The sequence below is a fragment of the Olea europaea genome, unplaced genomic scaffold (genome assembly GCF_002742605.1).
Source record: "Olea europaea var. sylvestris unplaced genomic scaffold, O_europaea_v1 scaffold1286, whole genome shotgun sequence".
In the NCBI taxonomy this organism is placed as follows: Eukaryota; Viridiplantae; Streptophyta; class Magnoliopsida; order Lamiales; family Oleaceae; genus Olea; species Olea europaea.
The window spans coordinates 185021-195535 of NW_019230316.1; the positions used below are offsets into that span (position 1 = coordinate 185021).

The 10515-nt window shown below is 33.1% G+C and overlaps 1 pseudogene; it reads left to right on the forward strand.

Annotated features, from left to right (window-relative positions):
- Nucleotides 1–5185, forward strand: part of LOC111374755 — an 8797-nt pseudogene extending 3612 nt beyond the window's left edge.
- Nucleotides 5186–10515: the final 5330 nt, after the last annotated feature.

Here is a 10515-nt window from a genome sequence, read left to right on the forward strand (position 1 = left end):
GGGGGGGGGGGGGGGGTTGAAGACAATATCTAAATAAAAGCTGTGTTGCCCTCTCTAACATCTTAAACTTTTAGCTCATGTGGTTTAACATATACTCCAGAATCATAATCACTGGAAAATAGAAATTCTGCTTGTATCTGTTAGGGTCCTATAGTTGTGGAATTCAATCACTCTCAGGCCTGGGTTTTTGAAAGATAGTTGGGTCCCCATCAATTGGTACCAAAGCAGTCCCACGTCACAGGTTCGAATCTCGAAAGGGGCGACCCAAGTGAAGTGCCGAATACTAGTAGTCAAAGAAGGGCTGGCCGGGTAAAGCGAAGGTCGTCTTGGAGTGGGCCGTCGTGGATGTCGGATTTGGGATGTTGGGATATTGTTAGGGCCTAATAGTTGTGGGATTCAGTTACCCCCAGGCCTAAGCTTTTAGGAGAGATGATTGGGTCCCCATAAGTATCCTGGAACAGATTAGAGAGCGAATTCATGTGTGGTGGATTTAAGGTTAGGCTAATGGTGGTGATCGTGTTTGATGGGCTTGGAGGTTGATGTATTTATGGTTGTGACGAACTGATTTATCAAGTATCAACTATATGGTTTTGTCATTATTCTAACTGTGGAATTAAGTTTCTTAGAAAATAAATTATCAATGGTATGTGCATTGATACATCTCACCTCCAATGATTTGAATCCTAGATTTTTCCCTAGGATGGTACTTTGCTTTATACATTAGATGAATATGTGAACACACAAACAGAATTTTGTATGACTTCTTAATCATTTCATGAGCAGCCTCTGGGAAACTCTTCACATGGGGTTCAGCTGATGATCAAGGGCAAAGCTATTTGACCTCAGGGAAGCACGAGGCAATATAACAAATCTCTAGCTTTAAAATAAAATGCTGCAATGTCTTGAATTGATTTTAGGACTTCTTTTATCACTACAGATATCAAGGAGACTCCAGAGCCATATCCACTTCCAACTAATGATCCAATTCTGAAAGCAGCTGCTGGTTGGGCGCATTGTGTTTCTGTTACAGGTATTGCTACATAACTTTTTCTTTAAGGTAGCCACAACGAATTATTACTTCTTTATAATTTTGTCATCAATTAAAACCAGAATTTAAATCTTGTTGAATCCCCTAGTTATCCTTCATTGCTTAAGAAGCTTTGCATGGTGCATTAGCACTTTGAAGATATTGTCAAAAGAAACATTTTTCTTGACTTGAAAACATAATAGTTTGATGACTTGATTATTTCAGGTAAAGGTGAAGTGTACACATGGGGTTGGAAGGAGTGTGTTCCATCTGGAAAAGTTACTTGTAGTTGGACTGGTATGAAAACGTTAGAAAAGAACAGGTCTGCAAAACAAAATTCTACACTGACTGAGCCAGGTATCTTAGAAAGATAACTCTTGTGACTTCTACCTTCATGTAGAAGTGTGTATACAAATACATCGGATACAGGATGCTAACATCTGCAAATAATTGTAATAGGGATCCCTCGGTCTCAAGGTCCAAAATCTTCTGTTGGATGGCTTTCTTGTTCAGATGATAAAAATGTTGAAGAAGAAATTATAAAGAGAAGAAAAGTATCAGCTCGACAAGAATTTGAAATATCAATGCCTGCCGATGAAACTCTTTCAGCGCCTCCTCGTCTCGTAATACTGGATCCACAGGTGAAAATTACATCTGTTGCTGCTGGTGGGCGACATACGTTGGCATTGTCAAGTAAATGAAATCTACTCCTCCCTGTGTGCTGCCATGCTCCAAATTAACATTTTAGGCTAGCTGCTGCTACTTTGTGGTTACACATTATAGTATTGTAGGTCATATGAGGTATAAAGCTACGAAGATCTTTGATGTAAAGCAAGAGATCTTAATTATAAAGCAAGATACCTGATGCATCATATTTTTATGGGATTTAGATGTAGGACAGGTGTGGGGTTGGGGCTATGGAGGTGACAGGCAGCTAGGGGAACCCGGATAAAAACAGTGGCTTCTCCTCATCTCATACCATGTATCAATCCATCTCCATGCAGCAAAGACAAACCTGATGTGGCTCATCAAGAAAGTGCGAGTGCAGCAGCTCAGTCTCATAATTCTTTAGGAAATTACATAAAGGTCATTTCCTGTGGAGGCAGGCACAGTGCAGTGATAACAGGTGAGCCATGAGAAATTGTTGTGTGGTATTATTGCTTTTTTGCAATTCTAGCCCATTACTTTTGTAAGGTCTTTCTCTTTGTGTTATCAGATGCTGGTGTGCTTATTACTTTTGGCTGGAGTTTATATGGACAGGTGACTTCCTTATTGAACTGTATTTCTTATCACCAACATAATTGCCTTCGCATATAGCTATAAAATTCATGCAGCGATGTTTCTTTCTGTCGGAATGTGTTGTTCAAATAAAAGGAGATTAGAAAATTTAATGGGTCAAGTGAAAAGGAAAATTATAGTTGGGAAGATTTTGCGATAAAAGAACTTGCATGGTTTCATTAAATTGCAACTAGAAAATATGCATGGCTTAATTTGCAACATCAATTGGATAAAGCAATCACAATGGGAGCAATGGTTTGAAGCAACCCTAACGGGCAAGAAAAATTCAAAATTTCTGGTGCAAAATTATTTTTAATCCCTGGTCTGCGTATACACATCCTTTTATGGTGAAAATGTCCTTTCTTGAATTGTTGCCAAACAACTGTAAGACGGTTCATTGATGAGTTTGATGTGTAAGAAAAACAGACATGGTTTCTAACTTCTTACGTTTCATCTTCTTCCTTTGAAACCTAGAATTTCTGAAATATTTATCAATTGTTTTCAAGTTCATTGTAAATTTTCACTTTGCAAACTCACCATAAGATCGTCGTATCCACTGAAACTATTTGCTGGAGTGAACCCAAAAGTAATCTCTAACCGAGAAGGGAGCTAAATATCACTTCTAGGAAAGTAGATTTCATATGTGTTTCCAGCCTCCTTCATTAATCCAATTTTCTTGTTTGAGTTCCATTCTTCAATTTGGTGTTCGCAGTGTCGGCTACCCTCAAAAAAAAAATTCTACTATTTCTTTTTATCTAATGGGTTCTGATTTGATAATTCCCACACATCTGACATGTAGTAGACTCAAACTAGTATAATCTATGGAATAATTGAAGTAGTAATTTTAGAATCGTGTGTTAAAATTTTGTGGAACTTTTTGAATATGTTGGAAGCAGTAGTATTAGCTTGTGAACTTGGAAGTAGATGCAATCTGAAGCAACTTGTTCAATTTATAAAATAATTTGCCTAGCTGTACTGAAAATAAATAATAAAAAATCATTGATGAGAACATCATAAACTTTCAAAGCTTGGAGGGGCGTTTATGTTGCTCTATTACCAACGGTCAGCGTGCGAAAATCGATTTGGTTTGAGTGTGTGCAAATTTGTCTATGGATTTTCGGTTTCCTGATAATGAAGTAAGATGAGAAACTGCAATTGCATGACATTATTTTTATGCAGTGTGGACGGGGGAATAGAGAAGACATGCTGAGACCAACTTCTGTATCTTTACTATCGGGGACTCAGATTGAAGCAGTTGCAGCTGGATTGTGGCACACTATATGCATCTGCATGGACGGTCGTGTTTATGCTTTTGGTGGAAATCAGTTTGGGCAATTGGGTTTGGGTACAAATGCTGAGCAATGTGAGGTATATTCACTGCCTGTTTCCTGATAGACTGGATCTGAACCTGATGTTTATCCACTGTCTGTTCTTTTCTATAGAATTCATCAGAAACCACCAGTACGATGTACTATTCATTTTAGGAAGTAGTGCTCTGCAACAAGGATCAGCAGGTCCCAAACTACTCAAAGTAATCCATTCTTTGATCACTTGCAGCTTCAACAACCTTTCAAATTGTTCGTTTCTAGAAATTGAATCCCTTCTCCTTGAAATCAGATTACATTTTGCAGTGTATATCAAAATTGTTGCGTTATTTAGTTGATATTCTCTACTTTATTTAAAAGAAGTTACGGATTTTAAAGATAGTGATAAAAAAAAGTATAATTTGGTTTTCTACAGTTTATACCTAAGCTTCTGGATGCTTCAGTTCTAGACAATGAGAATGCCAAAGTGGCGTCCTGTGTTGCTCGTCATAGTGTCATGCTAACAGGTAAATTGTTATTATCAGTATGGATCTGATTTCAGGTTCCGGGCAACAATCTGAAGTACTTGAACCATATTGTTGGACAGAAGTAGTATTTTGTACGACGGTCTAGACAATAATTATGTTTTAAAATAATTAACTTTTTATATTTGGTGAAGTTGGCAATTGCAAGTTTGAAAGTCTCTCATTTCAAGAATAAGTAATTTTGGCTAATGGAAAAGAAAAAAGTAACTTCACATGTTTTACATCTAAAATTTACCTTAAGGGAAAAATCCCCCTGTTAAGAATAAGTAGTTCTTCACTTACAAAAAAGAAAAAAATTAGCTTATCTTTACATGTTTTAGATCCAAAATTTACCTTAAAAAGCAACTTTAGCTTAGCCAAACATGCTAAACTGGGCTATGTTAAGAATAGAGTATGTATCATAACTGGTTGTGGTTGTATGGTGAACCCCAACTGGGTATTTCCCTTGATGGTAGGATAATGGTGTTCTTTTCTCTGAATGTTCAAGCAGATGATGGTAAAATATACAGCTGGGGATGGAATAAGTATGGTCAGGTATTTATAATCCATGATGCATAAAGCATTCACTTCTTAGTCTCTACTTTATAATATGATGTACTTCTTTGTTTCATCATCCAGCTCGGTTTAGGAGATACAACCGATCGAAATATCCCTTCGCAAGTTTCAGTCGACAACTTCGTCCCCAAGAATATCACCTGTGGCTGGTGGCATACACTATCCTTATTTGAGACAGTCTCTTGAATTACCAAACATCTGGTACATGTTTGTGGTTGTACGTTCGACCCGTGGCTGCACTCATCCTACTTTGTACCTGTGAATGCAGCTAATTATCATCAGAGCATGTTTCATATGTTGTATGGAATGAAAATATGAAATCGAAGTATGATAGACGTTCTTCCTTGTAACTGTCTGTAATGTTAGTTCAATTTGTCAAGTAACCCATTGTTTCGAGATGATTTGGTTTTTTAATTGTAAGTGTAATTCAGAGAGTGAATTCGTGAAGTCTGAAAAAAAACTTAACTTCAATGGTTTTCTGGTCCCACGATGATGATCCTTCCATGGAGCCTTTGTTCGGTCGTCCCCAGCAAATCAGTAGCATTCAAATAATAATCAATGCTCACAATACATGGATTGTTCTTATCATATTTAAAAACTTCAGAATGAATCTATTGTATTATGCCCTTATTTGATGGTTATTATTTGGGAAAAACAATATTTTGAATGGTGATTTTAGGAGAATGTGTAGTTTAGGGAAACGTATTGAGTTTAAAAATAAGTATATAAAAAAAAAAGATCAAATAATGATTGTCGAACAGTGTATCATTAAAGTTGCTAAATTTTGTATTATGAGGTAGGTCACGTAGCCATCTCGACAAAGCTAGTGGTGACGCAAGTCTAAGTTTTGCTTCACCCAATGTTCCCTTCAAGATGACTAGGCAATCAATCTTGAAGGGCAATTAGGCGAGGTGATTTGGGCACTTTGTAAGTAGAAGCATCTCAGCCACTTTTGAATTGAGGCGACAAATTTTTTCTAGTGTATTTTTGAGGTGATTGGCTTCTTTAGTGAAGGGTATCTTCTACAGGCATAATTTCGGTCGAAAAAGTATTTTGTACAGAGATACTATGTAAACAACAGATTTTATGCTTGCATGCACACGCGTCATCAAATTTTCAGTCTACTTTATTGGATGTTTTATGACGTGGGTTGGTTAATTTCCAACATATGGTGAGGTGATTATAGACCTGTGACAATTAGGATTGATACTGATGCTTAGAGGAATAAATGATGTACAACCAATCGAAGATGATCTATTGAATGCCTTTATGGTAAACCGACTATTGCTATGTTAGCCTGATTGTCACTATGGTAGCTCGAATACTGCTATATTAGCTTGACTACCGCTATGCAACCCTAACTGTTGGTAGACCAACTATCAATATGCTAACTTGACTATTGTTATGATTGAGCGACTATCGCTATGCTACCTTAATTGTCGCTGAGGTAGAGACGTAGAGTGACTACCGCTATGTTATACTGCACGTTTCTTTTATGTATACCCAAAATCCCAACCTCCCAAATTAAAATTAAGGTTCGAAACCCGAAAATCAAGATTATAAAAGTTTGAGTAACTAATGTGCGCGTTGTGGCTTATAAGCCTAAAGCGTTAATTTGATCAACAGAGTTATATTCAGGTATAGATTGAAACGAAATTCTAAGTTATTTTGGATACAAAATTTGAAAGAGAGAGAGTTTCGTTTGAGCATCTAACCTTTCTATATTTTTAAAGGCGTATCTGACCCTTTTTTATGTAGTGCCTACATTGTGGAATGTAGCAGAAAGGAGAAGAAAAGAATATTACATTTCCTTCGAATCAAGAAAACTCAAAATTGTAGAATATTGAAAGAAAGGAATATTAGGTTTTCTTCCAATCAAGAAAACTCAAACAGATTATAAAAACATTAGCTAATACCTAATAATATTCAACGATTACACAATCTGCCATTTTCTTCAACATATACTTCTTGTTCTTCATATTCTTCAAAAGATGAGTTGTTTAGAAAAATACGTTTTGGGTGCTGCTGCAGGTGTTGGTATCATCATTGGTTTTGCGTGCTACTTGTATGTCAAATCCAAACGGGTACGTTGTTTATGCAGTTTTATGTTTATGTTTGGTACATACATATACAAGATTGATCTCGTAAGTATCGGTACTTAACTTATGCCAAGTATTTGGACAACTGATTACACCACCTATTGTAGTGTGTCACGTCAATCGATACTTTAGCTAAGTACTGATACTTAGGACATCAATTCCGCATACATATATGCACTTGTATATACATTCTTTTGCATATATATTATTGAACTGCTTATCTAAAAGTAAAATTTATTTTTCACTGAAGACTTTAAGCGGTGGGATTGAATTAGGACTTTTGCCGCCTTCAATCTTTTAGTTGAATGTTGCATTTACTTACATATTTTTCGTACTTGTTTGTTTTTGCTAAAAGTTATATTTTAGTAAAATAATAATAATAATAATAATAATAATAATAATAATAATAATAATAATAATAATTTATTTGAAATGTGAAATTGAAAAATTGAAAAAATTTGTGGATTTCGTGAAATGTATTGTTGAAAATAAATTTGAGGGAGAATGAGTTTTAAAAAATTGAGGTCAAACGAAAGCTAAACGTGTAGTTAAAAATGAATTTAAAAAGAAATATAAATTAAAAAAAAATGAAGGCTAAACGGAACTCTAAAATAATTATAGTTTATAAATATCTTGCCTTTAGTAACTGTTTTAATTTAATTACTTTTTAACTTATAGATGGTATTCATTAGAGTTAAATGTTTCATTAGATGTTGAACTTACATCTTCATTATGCTTTACTTAGCCCGTGTTTGGCTTCGATTTTTTCAAAAACTTATTTACAATCACAAATTATTCAATAAAATAATTTTACACACAAATTCACAATTTTTTTTTTCAATTACACATTCTCCAAAAAATCATTATTCAACACATGCTTTCCCCAAAAGAGGTCCAAATAGGGGCTACCTAAACTTAAAAATACTTCTAAGTGATCATTGAATTTTAACACATTGCAACCCATTGCTTGCTCACTCACTATATTTCGTAAGTCATTAAACTTTAAGATGCTTTCGAGTGGTCACTGAAATTTAATATGTTAAATCCCTTCACTCACTTACCATGTTTCATTAGTCACTAAATTTATACATCCTTCACGCTTTACTCAATGAATTTAAAAATTCTTTCGATCGATTACTAAACTTCTTGATGTTTTCAAGTAAAGTTGATTCTTTATTAGATTTGACCTAGATCAAGAAAATAAAATAAATATTGACTAGATAATGACACTCAATCTAAGACGAGAATTTTGATATTGGTTTAGAAGATATAATTTTCGTAGTCGTTTATTCAAGGGAAAAGGAGAATGCTAACTTCAAGTTGACGTAAATCTTAATTTAGACCATAATCTTTCTTTATATAGAGCCAAAAAAAAAAATTATCTCTTTATTTCGATTTAGATCTTAGATTTAACACAAGAAAATAAAAGTTCACACGTCAAACAAGTAGTGAATTTTTCGATTTAAAGTCAATAATACTAATAAAGATTAACAAAATATAATTTTTAGAGCTGTCCAAGATAATTCAAGAAGAAAGAAGGGTGCCATTTTCGTATATGATATTTTATACTTCAAAAATTTTCAATTTTTCAATTTTTAAACAGTTGAATTCAGTTAGTAGAGTTCAATGACTAATGAAATATGGCGAATAAGTGGGGTGTAACATGTTAAATTTCAGTAATCATTCAGAAGTATTTTAAAGTTTAGAGACTACCGAAATATAGTGAGTGGGTGAGTGATGAAATGTAACCTGTTAAATTTTAATGACCACTCAGAAGTATTTAAAATTCAATTAATAAAATGTGACGAATGTATAAATTAAGTGAATAATAACATTTAACTCATTCGCCAACCATCATAAACACGTGCAACAGCATGACAAAATTTTTGGAACAAAAATCCCATTTAGCACAAATAAGCAGCATCATAAACAAAATCATAATTGCATCTGCCTGCATATTAAAAATTGCGGAAAAATATATTAAAAAGCAAAAAGTTGAAGACTTTGATTGAAAATTTTCTGACCTAAAAACATAAATTAGTTGTCAAGATCAATTATAATTGATTATCTTATTTTTGAAATCTTTCCATCTGAACTCGCTGAAGAATTTGTGAAATTTTAAGAGAAAATAATCTAAAGATTTGCCATCTTCAATTATATCCCCTGTTTAGTTTTACCAAAAATATCATATTTTTATTAGATTTTAATAAAAGTTGATTACGTATGTTATTATAAAATTATAAAAGTTGTGAATTTCATGAAAATATATGTTTTGAGTTAATTATTGACTTTAACTTAAAATTTTATTGAAAGTTTTGACTGAACCAAATAAAAATTTTCAAGTTTTTGAAATTTTGAAAAATAATTTCCATGAGTTTGCAAGTTGATGTACGTTGAGGGTAGTTATGTCTTTTCCCACTCTAATAATTATAAAAGAATTTTATCTCTCGATGGTACTTTTGAGCATACAATCTTGAAAATTTATGTGTTTTCATCGTAAGTTTTAATCCGGTAAAATTGCTTGCTCTATTATTATTATTTTTTTAACTCTTAACATACGTAGATTATATCATAAAAAATCAATTTTGTTAAAAAGAGTACCTCAATACTTTATACGATAGTGATTTATTTTGAAAAATTTTAGACGTTGAAATATGCTAATGCTTGTCTATATGTTTGAATAATAATATTTAGTACCATTGGTATTTCAACACCAATTTAGATGATATTAAACGATAAATTCAATCGAAGGTAAAATTAAGGAATTATCAATTGTACTTAATGTTGCATTAGTCACTTGATTGTTTGGAATCTATTTTAATGTGCTTTTGTGGAAAAATATGGTCATGTCTGAGCTAAAAAAAAAAAAAATACATTTTTCAACAGTAATTTGACGTCATTTTAACTACACATTCTTCAATAAAATAATATTACACGTAAATCTAAATTTTTCTTTTTTTTTTAACTACACATTCTATATCAATTTACTATTTCAAAATAATGTGTTTTAAACATGGGCTTTTTTGTTAAAAAAAAATGTGTAGTTAAAAAAAATATTTTGAATTTATGTGTATTATTATTTTATTGAATATTCTGAAGCAAAAAAGAGAAGGAAAAAAATAAATTTTAGATGAATGGAGCCCAAACAGGTAATCAGTGAAGTTAACAAATAAAGGCTCCAGAATGCTCCATCAGAATGAGATAAGTTTAAGGTTTTTTCGCAGTGATATTAGCCGGCGTTTGTGTACCCAAACAGATTTGACGGTCAAGATTGCCTCATCAAATCCGCTTATAAACAGAAAGAAAATCTTCGATTTCCTCACTCTGTCGATTATAAAGCCGTATTCACTACTCGAATAGTTTTTGCAAGTTCATTAAACTTTAAAAATGGTTCATGGTTTTAATTATACCTTCTTTTTATTCGTTAATCCTTGTACCGAAAAGGTTTTCAGGTCCAAGCAACAAAAAATTGCAATCAAATCTGTAGTTTCATGTTTACGAAGATCTTCTTACAGCTTTAACAAAGGTAAGGTAATATAAATAAAGATACAGACGTTTGTAAAGTAGATTTGAGACAAATTGCATCAGCCCAAAATCAAAAAGTAGCATTAAAGTGAAATATAAAAAATTTCCCCATCTTGTGTAATTGCAATTAAACCAAAATCAGCAGTGAGTTTAACTGTAAATTCATCTAAAAAAAAAAAAAA